Source organism: Emys orbicularis, chromosome 8 (genome assembly GCF_028017835.1).
Source record: "Emys orbicularis isolate rEmyOrb1 chromosome 8, rEmyOrb1.hap1, whole genome shotgun sequence".
NCBI classification, from domain to species: domain Eukaryota; kingdom Metazoa; phylum Chordata; order Testudines; family Emydidae; genus Emys; species Emys orbicularis.
Genome location: NC_088690.1, coordinates 62808499 through 62821679, shown reverse-complemented (window position 1 = coordinate 62821679; position 13181 = coordinate 62808499). Strand labels below are relative to the sequence as shown.

Below are 13181 nucleotides of genomic sequence, written 5' to 3'. Positions count from 1 at the left end.
AGCACAGTTCAGCACAAAGCCACCAGCTCACTCCTTTGATAGCATTAGGCCAGGCAGTAAATTCTCATGTTCAGCTATTCAGAGTCCAGTTAGATGAGAAGGGTATTTCTACTCAGTGGTGCTAGGACTATTGCTTGAGTCTGAGAAACTTTAGTGCAGGATCTAAGTGTTTAAAGCAGCATAAAGCTTAAGTCCATTTCCTTCTCAGGTTTTTTCCCTTCAGTATTCAAAGTGCTGTACTAAATTGTATAGGTTTCAGAGTAGCAGCTGTGTTAGTCTGTATCCATAAAAAGAACAGGAGTACTTGTGGCACCTTAGAGACTAACAAATTTATTAGAGCATAAGCTTTCATGGGCTACAACCCACTTCTTTGGATGCATATAAATTGTATAGGTAATTTCATTTACTGTTTGGCCAGCATGGCGCAAACAGCAGCACAGGTGACCATGCAGTCCCCCCAGAATTGTAGAGCATAGAATATTTCTACACTCCGCCTATCATCTCTGTCCCTAAGGTTATCACAGATTAGAAGGCAAAAAACCCACACACTATGACATGTTTTCCAAGCTCATGCAGTCCTCCCAGACAGATCGGGCACAGCTTAATGCATGTAGGCATTCAGTGGCAGAGACCAGGAAGAAGAGTGGAGGTAGGACACAATGCTGAGACTAATAGAGGAGCAAAGCATCTGTTGGTGCTGAAGTAAAGCCAACAAGAGCACAGGCCCCTGCTGCATCCACTGTATAACCACCTACCCTCCTCCCCGTGTTCCATAGCCTCCTCACCCAGATGCCCAAGAATGCAGTGGGGGAGGTTCCAGGCACCCAGTCACTCCACTGCAGAGGATGGGCCAAGCAACAGAAAGCTGCATTCAAACAGTTTGATTTTTAGTGTGGTTACAACAAACAATGTGGCCTTATCCTTCCCTCCTCCCCAGGCTACCTTGTCTGTTTTTTTTTTTAATTAATAAAGAAGGCATTGTTTCAAACCAATAGTTACTTTATTTCAAAGGGGCTGGGGGGAGGGTGGTTGGCTTACAGGGAATTAAAATCAACAAAGGGGGTGGGTTTGCATCAAGGAGAAACAACTGTCACACCAAAGCCTGGACAGTCATGAAACTGGTTTTCAAAGCCTCCCTGGAGTCAGGTGCAAAACGATTGTCTGCCAGTGCTTTCACAGAGGGTGGGTTGACAGATGACATGTACACAAAACCACCCACAGCAATGTTTTTGCCCCATTAGGCATTGGGAGCTTAACCCAGAATTCCAATGGGCAGCAGAGACTGCAGGAACTGTGGGATAGCTACCCACAGTGCACTGCTCCATAAATCAATGCTACCCACAGTACTGAGGATGCACTCCACCAACTTACTGCACTTAGTGTGGACATATATAATCGCCTGTATAAAACTGATTTCTAAAAATTGACTTCTATAAAATCAACCTGATTTCATAGTGTAGACATACCCTGAGACTTTGAACTCATACATAATACACAACTACTCCAGACTAGTCATTTTTGATGAGTTTATTTTAGCACATTTCAATTTGTTAGACAGCTGTTATTTTACTTCTAAAGTCTACTTAGTGCTGGTTAAAAGACACACATGGCAAAAGGTTAAGTTCAGAGCAAGTCTAGTTTCTTAATTGGATATTTAAGAAGAGACCAAAGTGTGTATCAGTGTTGCCCCACTTGTCACATGCTTCTACAAGACATTCTGAACTTAATCTTTTCTGCACAAATTTGTAGGACTCTTCATGCAGAAGTCATGTCACCTTATCGTGGCAATGGGGTGGCAGAGAGACTGCTTCCCTCCAGCTTGACACACCCACTGCTGCAGGATTGACTCTGGCCCCTCCATGGCTATGCCCAAACACCTCAGAAGCAAGGGCACGGTCTTCTGTGGGAAAAACTTAGGAGTCGCTGGATACACAATCTGACATCTTCACACTGCAAGGGGAGACACAAAAACTGTTATAGGGTGAAGCATTGAACTCTAAAGCACAAGATGTTTATTGATAGGAATAGATCAGACCTTAGATTTTCCATCACTCATCAGAGAGAGAGTTCAAGCTAAGACTGTAATCATCATCTCTCCATTCCAGAAAAGGGATCAAAGCAGCATGTCACTTAAGTGTTGAAGCAATGCGAGTAAAGTGATACCCACCTTTCTGGTTCCTCAACTGTCCATTCAAACCAATTTTGCTCCCTAAAGAGAAGGGAAATGAACGTTAATGAATAGTTCTCCCATCAGTAGCACCTCAGCAAGAGTGGAAATGGTTTACAGCACTGGAACTCATTTGGCAGAATCTAATTTCATCAGTAGTTACAAGTGCCCTTTCCCATCTGCATTTTGGAACCTGCACTGTAAAAGTGCAAGTGCACCAGTCTCATGAGCTTAACTGCTAGCAGATCTGTACAACTGGATCTTAGTTTTGCAAAGGAACCTTCCTGAGCAAAGCCACGTGTATTTTTATATCATGTCAGTGTTTGACTGGACCTACAAGGCTCAACACCAGGGTATGTCCTTTATAAAAAGGTTCTCCTTACACATACCCCATAGAGGTTCTGCAGGCCCAGCCACTGCCCCTGGTTGTAGAATTCTGCCCTCAACAACCCATGGGCAAGTTAGGCTTCAAGTGGACATACTAATTGCCCCCAAGGAGCAGGTAATGTGGAATACAAAGGTGCTATTTTCATGTAGTCACTTTTAAGACCACAAGAGCTCTTTAATGTCAGGATTCAGCTGTAGCCAGATACATCAGATAGGAGCGAAAGACAAAGCTGTGTTCGTCATTGTGTATTCTGCTGAACTATGTTATCATCATTGTATCGGCTTAATAGCACTTTCATTCACTGGGGCGTTTAGTTTCAGGCTGTCATCCCTCTCTTACAAAGTGGGAGCATGAAAAGTTAGTGACAGACTAAGATGTGCTGGCTTTAAAGCAGCTCTTTGATTCAGAGTTACCCTAAGGTAGAATGTGACTAAAATGGGCTTCTAGCTTTGTTTGACTGCAGTGATCAGACTATATTACAGTCACCAGTAGAAGGGGCCCAATCCTGCTCCCATTAGCTTTAATGGAAGCAAGACAGACACTGTCCTTCTAATCGTCAGCCATGGAAGTCGAGCTGTTTTCTAAGAATGATTCTGCATAAAGAATTAATTGAACATTTCTGCTGGTATGAGAGTCAGAAGAATTCTCCTGACATCCCCATTACTGAACAGGAACTGCAGGACTAACACAAGGAAGAGTGTCATGGGAGCTGGCAGATCTGGCCAAATATACGCAAAACAGTCACTGTCCTCACTAAACTGCACTGACAGTCCAATGGACCCCCAAGAAGAGATTCCAAAAATCTAAGCCTCAAGCATCACATTGATCTTTAAAATAAGCTCCCAGTACTTTGCTTTATCCTTACCTCTCAGGCAGGCAGAGGGCTGATTGCTTCACTGAACGTTTGAACAACTTTACTCTGTAACATAATAATTCAATTTTTACAAACAGGTTCAGGTTGGTAGAATCTGATTCTTAGTAGAGACAGCTTGAAGTTCTGTACTGTTTCAGCATAAGAGTCCTCCTCATTCTCTTTCAGAGAGATTCCCATTGTTTACAACAAAATCATCATTAACAGTACATACACAGACAGGAAGTCAGCATTTCACCAATATACTTTATAGTCAGCAGTGGAACAGTTTTATTCAATGCTGCTGGAGCTAAACAGTACTATCTCACCCTCAGTATAGACAGTGACAGTCATACTGCAGTACACAACCCTAATTCCAACCTGCCACTGAGACACTAGCATATAAAAACAAAATATTAGGTCAAACCATATAGAGGAGATGGAGAATGCTGTTGGGTTGGGTGTGACTTTTTCTGGGAATGTCTCTGCTTTTTAGAATTGGTGGTGAACTAGCAGTGAGGTTGGTCACTGTAAGAGTGGATGTTTCATAAAACTGACGCAGAAGAGGAATCTCTTAGAATATCATTTTCATAATTACATGTCCGATAAATGCAACAGCCAACTTACCATATCAAGTCATGTCTGGTAATTCTTCTATTCTCATGACTAAAAATGACCACACTTATATTACAAGTATCAGAGGGGTAGCCGTGTTAGTCTGGATCTGTAAAAAGCAACAGAGAGTCCTGTGGCACCTTTAAAACTAACCGATGTATTGGAGCATAAGCTTTCATGGGTGAATGCCCACTTCGTGCATCCGACGATGTGGGCATTCACCCACGAAAGCTTATGCTCCAATACATCGGTTAGTCTTAAAGGTGCCACAGGACTCTTGTTACTTATATTACAGACATCTATAAGCAGCAAAGCCTCAGCACTACATTCTTAGAAACATCTTCAGTCCACTATGGCTTTGGGTCTGTGCAGAGAGCTGTGTGGCTTTAGAATTTACATAACAGCCATACTGGGTCAGACCAAAGGTGCATCTAACCCCAGGGTTCTCAAACTGGGGGTGAGGTCATGAGGTTGTTACATGAGAGGTTGTGAGCTGTCAGCCTCCACCCCCAAACCCTGCTTTGCCTCCAGCATTTATAATAGTGTTAAATATTTGAACATGTGTTTTTAACTTATAGGGGGGGGGGTTGCACTCAGGCTTGTGTGTGAAAGGGGTCACCAATTCAAAAAGTTAGAGAACTAGTGATCTAGCCCAATATCCTGTTTTCCGACAGTGCCCAATGGCAGGTGCTTCAGAGGGAATGAACAGAACAGATAATCAAGTGATCCATCTGCAGTCACCAATTCCCAGCTTCTGGCAACTGTCCAGAGCTAACTCTAAAAAGCAGAGCAGCTCATAATGGCTGCAAACACTTTATTCAAGGCACATATCTAGCATAGTGTGTGCTTCCACTGTCAGCCAGGGAACCAGAGCAAAGACTCTACTCCAAGTTCAAGTGAAGAGTTACCTCAGCAAAGTGATCCTTTTTCCAGGAGTGCGCTCCAGCCCTGGAGGGGAAAAAAAATAAATTCAAATGTTACATGTCATTCTTTGCTCTGCCTGCAGACCTACTACTAGTTTCAAAGCCTCAGAGTGAAGTTTTCAGAAACCTGTTCTGTCCACTACTCTTATAATCCAAGTCATCACAGGCTTCAATTCTAGCCACAAGCCAAGTGACACTGTTTGTTCAGTTGTAAAGGAAAGCATGGGGGAAGGGAACCTCTATCATACAGCTGCAAGGGAGGCATCCTAGATATGCAGTTAGTAGATTTTAATGTGGATTCCAAGTGCAGTGAATCGACTCAGTCTGGTTTCACAGCTAGAATCCTCTCTGAACATTTACATTTTGCAGGTACTGGAGGAATAGTCTCGTACTAATCAGACACCAATATCAATGTTGGCGAATTTGCACCTATATATGACTCTTGCAGACAAGGAGTCATCACTGTGGTCCAGTGGCTAGGGCCCAGGAGACCAAGGTTCTGCACAGATGTGTACAATGCAGTTTTAATCATTTCATCCCATGAAATACTCTGCTGCAAGAATTGCCATCACCATTTCGCAGAGTGACCCAAAGTGCTATAGTAGGAATTTAAGCTTTTTGTAAGTTACTCCCATGTTGCTTCTGTGGTATCATAGTGTTAAAGTGGGTGCAGGAGGCATATTCAAAACAGAAGAAAATTTAGAAGCATCTCAAGATGGGTAAGTCCCACCTTACAAGCCTATTAACATTTTTCGTGAGTGCTCTGTGTTGGCCCCCACTCTGCTCTCATTTAAGTTAATGGGAGTTTTCTCCCACTGACTATAGTGAGAACAGTGCTGGGCTAAAACTGAGGTTTTTTTGGAAGACCCAGTATCTTACAACTGGAACAAGGGCTTGCTCCTTAATTGTTGAGGCGCACCTACCACACATCTCCGCATTCTTGAAAGTGTTAGTGTTTGACAGTAGTACACATCTGAATCTAGGACCAGAGTTTAAAACTATAGTATTTAAGTGAAGCCACTGAGCTTCATACAAGCACAACAATAAAAGGTTGGTTCCATGACACAATGCAGTTACTTTTACAGGATTAAAACCCAGCTGGTTTTGCCACATATAACCCAAAAGGAACAGAATAAGATACAAACCTCTCACTTGAAATGCTGTCCTGATCATCCATCATCTTCTAATATTAATGCTTATGGGGGAAAAGAAAGTTGTTTTAAAGTGTACTATAACATGAATTAGTAACCCAAACTAGCTAGACTATAACCCGCTCGACTAGATTTCCTCGATCTACAGTGTGGAAGACTAGCAGAAGTGATCAAGTGAAGTATGAACCAGCTTTTAAAAAGCTTTGTTAATTTAATCATTTAAGGGGGTGAACAGATCATTCCTTGGCCCATCCTAAGCAGTAGAGGTTTCAGACCCCATCATCTGAGAGGTGTTCATCCAGACATAAGTGTCATTTAAACTGGTAACCTTTAGAGCAAAAGGGACAAGTTAAGTATTCTAACAGTTGAGAAGCCACAATACACTCTTGCATCTGAAGAAGTGAGGTTCTTACCCACGAAAGCTTATGCTCCCAATACTTCTGTTAGTCTTAAAGGTGCCACAGGACCCTCTGTTGCTTTTTACAGATTCAGACTAACACAGCTACCCCTCTGATACAATACACTCCATGTATTCAGTACATTTTTAAAATCCCTTCCACTCCAAGCTTCTGGGCCAGTCATTGTTTAGAGGACACACTGCCTTTCCCATTTCTAACTCTGACAGAGCAAGAATGTAACCTCAGAGTAAATGGAACGGAAAGGAGTAATATCACGGACATTCATTTGGCAGAATCTAATTTCATCACTGGTTACAACAATGCTCCTACTAGCTACAAGTTAACAACTTATTGGTCTAAACAAAAATACATACTCACCCAAATTTATTCAAGACAGGGCCAGGACCTAACAAGCAGAAGTGAGAGCATTAGTTTCTTTTTGACAGTAAAAAGGAAGCAATTCTGCATAAAGTAAAACTGTGTCTTCATTTCTGTATTACTTCATTTACAGGGTCTTTCAGTAATGAAGTAGTCCACATACTGATTTCAGGTCAGACATTTGTCAACATCATTATAAACCCTGTAGGAGACAGCTGCTATGTGTATTAGCCTACAACATTCCACGATTCCCTAGAACACAAGTCTTCAAAATCCACTGTGGCTGTTTATCCACAGGTCTCAAAACAAAGCATTAAGTCTCTGGTGAAGCACTACCTTGGATTATCCTTAAGTGAGCCCTGCAGGCTAACAGTACCTGAAATCTTGTGGCAGAAAAGGGAAAAGGACAAGCCAGGAAACCTCACAGGAATTCTACATTAAGAACTTTAATATGATTTCCACCATAATACATGAGACCCTTAGATGCCAGCACCTGGACACCAGACTGTAGCAGGGAACCGAACTATTTATTACATTATGTCAATAGCGAAGTTAAAACCAAAGCAAAACTAGCAGACTGATGACTTACCACTGCTAATAACAGCACTCTGTACATCCAAGTCACCCCAGTCCTGGAATGAAGCAGAGTGTCAGGACAACCCAGAGACAACCAACCATGAAACAGGAAAATCCAAGCCAGATGCCTGAAATCAGATAGAGCTAATTACAGACCTCCATGATTGAGTCAGTCTATTTGCATCTCATCATACAGGCTGCTTGTATGGACTGGGCAACAAACTGTTTTTAACTAAAATCTGTGTGGTGGGGATAGGCTGTGGTGGAGTATCAGATGAGAAACGGTTTTCTCATGTCAATGGGAGCTGTACATGTTTGCTACACTAGGCAAGTTGCAACGAAGAGTCTGTGGCACCTTATAGACTAACAGATGTATTGGAGCATAAGCTTTCATGGGTGAATACCCACTTCGGGCGTCTGACGAAGTGGGTATTCAACCATGAAAGCTTATGCTCCAATACATCTGTTAGTCTATAAGGTGCCACAGGACTCTGTTGCTTTTTACAGATCCAGACTAACACGGCTACCCCTCTGATACTAGGTAAGTTGTTAGTGTTGGGCCCTCTGCCAGTTCGCCCCCCCATCCCTCTACTATTTTAGGATGTGATGTGCAATAAGCAACCAGCATTGATATTTCTATATACTTTAACAGATCCTCTGATTATAGCTAGAACCTTATTATTTTAGAGGCATACTCTAGACCCATCCTTTTCCCACCTCTAGTTACTCTAGTATTCCCATGAAGTTAAAAATACAGTACTTACAGGATACCCAAGCACCCTCTGGAAGCCTGCAAGAGAAAGCTGGTATTAGCTGGAGCTCATAATAAGCTTCTATAGTATTTAATTATTATACAACTGTATCAGTATTTAGTCAATTTTATCCTCATTAGGATCAGAGACCTGATTCATCATCATCTACAGTACACAGACAGCCTGTTTTCCATTACACATGACATCCTCCTCTCTAACCTAGGAGATGGGTACTTGCCTAAGAATCCTGCACCAATCCTATTAGACTCTCAAGGAGCTCTTTATTTTACTGCCCCCTTCCTGGGTACATCTCCTCACTGATGAAGTAACTCAGGTGATCAGCAGTTGGGTCTGAGCACCCAGGTTGGCTTAGCCTGGGTGCAAGCAGCCAGACTGCAAAGCCATATCTTAGTTACTGGTCCACACTGGTGCTGCATCCACTTGTGTGTTGCTAGGACTTTTGGGTGCATATCCCATGGCTCTATGATTTGCTCACAGTGAGCTGTCCGAGAACTTGCCTGTCCTGAGCACACAGGGTAGAAGTTATGGGAAGGCACTGGATGGTTATCAGCACTCAGCTGATTTAGCTGAGTCTTGACTGCAAAGCAAGGAGATAAGCAGCACTCAGGCATTAGCTGGCCTGTCCCAGGGTATACACTAGCTTGAGTGTAAAGTACCACCACTCAGGCCACAGGTGGACAGTGAACAGTTAGGGTCTTACTCAGGTGTGGCCCCTAAGTTAACTCTGCAGTGAAGACGACAAGTCTGGAGGCCTAGATCACATCAGCCCACCACCCAAATAAAGGTGGACAGGGCTCCCTCTGGAGCAAACCCTGACTAACTTAACAGCTTCTTGCATCTGCCAGTGCCACCTCTTAGTCTTATGGACAGAGATTTTAAAAACCAGACAGTTCCCACAATTAGTCAATAGCATGTTAAACTTCTAATGTTATTACAATTACAGCAGGATAAAAAAGTTAGGGCTTGGAAAAAAAAAAAGTACTCTGCACTTGGAAATCTAATTAAACCTAGTTGCCAGATTAAAATACTGGTGTGGCCGCTTCCCCTAAAGCTACACCTGCTGCAATGTAACGGAGAGGTTGTATACCATATGACTGTACAATGCAAATCAGCTTTCTAAAAACATTAACCTACCAGGGATTGTCTAGGCACCATAGACAGTCCCTGTTCTGAACTGCTTACGTTTTCAACAGACAGGCCAGAGAAAGTTATTCTCCATCCATAAAATGAAGAAACAAGGCATTGGGAGATGAAGCAAATTACCCAATACTGAAGGAGTGTGTGGCAAAGCCAAGAATTAAACCCAGTACTCCAAGTCATGGTTCAGTCTTAGGATTTCTGCCCCCCGTAGAGCAGGTTTAATACTATAAGAATATTCATTGTACACATTTGAAGAATCCTAGTGAAAATTGTCTAATAGGATCAGATGCTATTAGCTCAACCTTACATACTACATTTCTTGTTTGTTCCATATATTTTCCCCTTCCTGGCTTCACTTTGAAAGGTCTAAGGTTTCCTACTGCCAACATTCAAAGTTAATCAATAGGACAGAAGCAAGAGTAAAGCAGATTCAATAGATGACTGCAGGACAGTGTGAAATATGTATTTACACTAGAAGTGTGTCCTCCAAAGTTACCTTTGTATGAAGTGTCCTGTGCTTTACTCTCCCTGCAAACATTATGGAACTGCATACATCAGCCAGGTGGCCATCCGAAGCCAATCTATTTAACACAGCCTGTAAAGAAGAGATATTTATGGTACCCATACCACTAGTTATTTATTATTATTTGTATTACTGGAACACTTAGGAGTAATCATGGACAAAGACCAATTTTCTGCAAGGCTCTGTACAGACAGAACAAAGACTGTCTCTCCCCTAAAGAACTAACCATGTAAGAATAAAACAAAACAAAAACAAAACAGATGGAAGACAGACCTGGGGTGTGAGGGGGACGACCACAAAAACAATACGGTCAGCAGGGTACCAGCATGTTAGACATTTAGGCTGGGTCTACACCTAAAACAGAGGTCAACATAACTACATCACTCAGGTCTGTGAAATTAAGTAGACCTAACTCCCAGCGCAGATGCAGCTAGATTGACAAAAAAAGATTCTGTCAACTTAATCCACCTCAGAAGCGGTGGTTATCTACGAAAGATTTTTCTACCAACGTAGAACACGCTGTAGTGTAGACATACTTAAGTGTCTTATCTTGAAGTGCTTAGATGGATTTGTAATGTTACTATGCTAACTTCTAGTTTAATGGGCCAAACAGACTGGAGAAGTGGCTTTACATAGCATTTCCTGTAAAGCTACTGCACATCCATTGACTTAAGTGTATTAAACCAAGCTATTTGATCTAATGCGTTTTAGTATCAATAGTATCCAAGCACAAAAATAAGTTCTACACCAAGTTATCCCTAATATAGTCTGTGCTTCACCTTTTCTAGGTTCATTTGTGGGAACTGACTCTCCCCTCTCCCCCTTTTGAGAGTTTCTCTCTCTAATCCAGTTACTAGAGACTAGCAAAAAAAGAAATTTTGCCGTAAGCCAGCCAGTCTTCAGAGCACTTTTTGGTAGACAAAGGGAGAGCACATTTATGACCTGAGCTTTCCTTGTGAACTAGCTGCCAGAGTAAGTCACAAGCAACTGGAGGATGCATCAGATAGGAGCAAGAGACAGTACAGCATGTTCTTCACAGACCATCTGCTGAACTATGTTATCATATACAGCTTCCACTGGAGAGAAGAGAACGGCAGTTGAAAATACAGAGCAAGTCAAGTTACTTCCTAGTTTACTTCTAAATTTGTCTGAGGTGCATGAAAGACTTGGGCAGCCCAAAAATAAGCCACTTCTTTAGAGTTGATTTCTTCCCTAGACACTATCTACTAGCCAAATATCACTTTTAATCAGCAGTTTTTGCCAGAGGAACAACCTGCCCAGGTCAAAATTAATGACTTGCCTTTCATCATCAGGATTCATCTTCCAGGCCTATATGAAGAGAAAAGGAAAAATTAGGCACCATTACCATTACTAATATGTATCGGGGAGGATCACATGATAGCCAGATACATCAGATAGGAGCGAAAGACAAAGCTTGTGTTCGTCACTGTGCATTCTGCTGAACTATGTTGTCATCACTGTATCAGCTTTGGTGAGACTGGTTCTAAGTTATTTTTCTAATAAGGAGTTTGGTTTAGTTAGTGTGATCTACCAAAAGGCAGGAGTGGCTCTGAATGAAAAGCTGCTCTAGAGACAGCTACTCAACCGGAGAAGACAATCCAAGAAACTGAGTAATAGCAAGAGTTAGAATTGTTCTGATGTATTAAGCAGACACAGAACTCTAAACATCTTCCATAACCATCCTTGTCATTGCACTGCCTCAGCTCCATGAAGGAAGGAGAAACCCATTAATGGGCCATGGAGATGTTTTTCCAAGAGGAGTTATTCTGTTTCTTACCGGAGAATCTTCCTTCTATGGGGCTTCCAACTTCCTCCATTAAAACCTGAGAAAAGAGAGGAGAGTTATGAAACAGGTTCAGACATCAATAGATGAAACTGTTCCCAACAGTGTTGTGCCTCAGTTTGAAATACAGGTGGTTGAGAGCTCTCATCATTCTCTTGTCAAGAGTAGCAAATAAGTGTCATCATTGTGGCACAAGGGGAAAGTCTGGTATTTAGCTGCTGGAAATATTTAGCTAGCGTACTGATCGGATTAAAAAAATAAGGCCTCTAGACCGTAATTTACATTTAGTTATCTTTAAGTAACTTTGTCCCTCATTTATGATGCAAAAAATTAAAAAATGATTTTACCTTCGCAAGTGGCATCAGGTCTCTGTCTGCTAACAAAAGAAACAAAGAAACCAAATCAGGCATTGGTAAAACAAAGTATGAGATCAAAGATAACAGGCACTGAATAAAGCCTCAGAATAGAGTTCTCAGAAATCACTTCTGTCCACTACTCTTATCTTTAAAGCATCATTGGCTGTTCAGTTTAATAGCCCAGTCTTTCACTTCAAAACCTTTTGTTATAGGCCTATCTGAAGTGATTGTCCTATTGCCCATGCAGCCATAGAAGATGGCCAATTAAGAGCAACGTGCTATATAAACAGCTACTGGAAGATTCATGGAGCAACACTAACCCTGCACCTCCTGAGAGATCAGCAGGCACTCCAGATTTCTTGAAAATAGTCAAGCCAGACATTTTCAAGTGGATCCGTACTAGGCCAGATAGTACTTTTTCTCCTATTAAACCCTACAGTTAGAAAGCAGTACCTACCAGTTTTGTAGTTACCAGAGAGGGAAGAACTTCCTTGATGTATCATGGCTAAAAACAGAAGATATAATGTATATGTTACATAATTTCCTCAGTTTCAGAAAAAAGCCTACCTAGATAGTCTGAAAATTGTATGTCAGGTTGACAAAAGGTGCGAGACTAATACGACTCCAAAGCAATTATTCCAGAACAGCTACAGCATACACTACTACAAATTCACTTCAACCTGTTCTGTAGGCACTATTGTTAGATCTCAGACTATTAAAAGGGCCAGTTAATGCCAACGAGATAATTTTTTTGCAATAAGAAAATACAGCCCCCCCCCCCCAGTGGGACACTAATGATTACCCACCATTCCTTCTACAATGCAATTATAACTTTATAGAGGCACCTAGTTACACTCAGGCAATCACGAATACAATTTGATTTTGCCTGTCTAAACTGGACTAGAACATACTACCTCCAAACTATTTATGCCATTGCCCAGCAATGAATATACCCCATGTCCAGCTCAGAGATGTTGGTATTCATCATACTCTCAGATGTCCCTACCAACATGGTTTTCATCATGTGCACGTACATGGAGGGCAAGTTGCACTGAGACATGACACTATCCCATTAAAAAAAGGAAATCTGGGACCTGTTAACTATTACTAAGGAAAAACCATGCTTGTACAAAGACTTG

General features: G+C 41.8%; 11 non-coding genes across 11 annotated transcripts; all 11 read right to left on the bottom strand.

The window, feature by feature from the left end:
• Positions 1-2753: 2753 nt before the first annotated feature.
• Positions 2754-2836, bottom strand: LOC135883206 (small nucleolar RNA snR60/Z15/Z230/Z193/J17). Its single transcript, XR_010561643.1, has one exon. It is a non-coding gene; the product is annotated as a small nucleolar RNA snR60/Z15/Z230/Z193/J17 (small nucleolar RNA).
• A 719-nt stretch (positions 2837-3555) lies between these two features.
• LOC135883192 (small nucleolar RNA SNORD79) lies at positions 3556-3635 on the bottom strand. The gene has a single exon (XR_010561630.1). It is a non-coding gene; the product is annotated as a small nucleolar RNA SNORD79 (small nucleolar RNA).
• A 1409-nt stretch (positions 3636-5044) lies between these two features.
• Positions 5045-5112, bottom strand: LOC135883160 (small nucleolar RNA SNORD75). Its single transcript, XR_010561604.1, has one exon. It is a non-coding gene; the product is annotated as a small nucleolar RNA SNORD75 (small nucleolar RNA).
• Positions 5113-6730: 1618 nt separating this feature from the next.
• On the bottom strand, positions 6731-6806 carry LOC135883203 (small nucleolar RNA SNORD47). Its single transcript, XR_010561640.1, has one exon. It is a non-coding gene; the product is annotated as a small nucleolar RNA SNORD47 (small nucleolar RNA).
• Positions 6807-7005: 199 nt separating this feature from the next.
• On the bottom strand, positions 7006-7069 carry LOC135883158 (small nucleolar RNA SNORD78). The gene has a single exon (XR_010561602.1). It is a non-coding gene; the product is annotated as a small nucleolar RNA SNORD78 (small nucleolar RNA).
• Positions 7070-7578: 509 nt separating this feature from the next.
• Positions 7579-7643, bottom strand: LOC135883205 (small nucleolar RNA SNORD44). Its single transcript, XR_010561642.1, has one exon. It is a non-coding gene; the product is annotated as a small nucleolar RNA SNORD44 (small nucleolar RNA).
• A 3230-nt stretch (positions 7644-10873) lies between these two features.
• LOC135883209 (small nucleolar RNA snR60/Z15/Z230/Z193/J17) lies at positions 10874-10955 on the bottom strand. Its single transcript, XR_010561646.1, has one exon. It is a non-coding gene; the product is annotated as a small nucleolar RNA snR60/Z15/Z230/Z193/J17 (small nucleolar RNA).
• Positions 10956-11285: 330 nt separating this feature from the next.
• LOC135883207 (small nucleolar RNA snR60/Z15/Z230/Z193/J17) lies at positions 11286-11369 on the bottom strand. The gene has a single exon (XR_010561644.1). It is a non-coding gene; the product is annotated as a small nucleolar RNA snR60/Z15/Z230/Z193/J17 (small nucleolar RNA).
• Positions 11370-11796: 427 nt separating this feature from the next.
• LOC135883190 (small nucleolar RNA SNORD24) lies at positions 11797-11878 on the bottom strand. Its single transcript, XR_010561628.1, has one exon. It is a non-coding gene; the product is annotated as a small nucleolar RNA SNORD24 (small nucleolar RNA).
• A 262-nt stretch (positions 11879-12140) lies between these two features.
• Positions 12141-12207, bottom strand: LOC135883159 (small nucleolar RNA SNORD75). The gene has a single exon (XR_010561603.1). It is a non-coding gene; the product is annotated as a small nucleolar RNA SNORD75 (small nucleolar RNA).
• Positions 12208-12999: 792 nt separating this feature from the next.
• Positions 13000-13077, bottom strand: LOC135883204 (small nucleolar RNA SNORD74). The gene has a single exon (XR_010561641.1). It is a non-coding gene; the product is annotated as a small nucleolar RNA SNORD74 (small nucleolar RNA).
• Between the last annotated feature and the right edge of the window lie 104 nt (positions 13078-13181).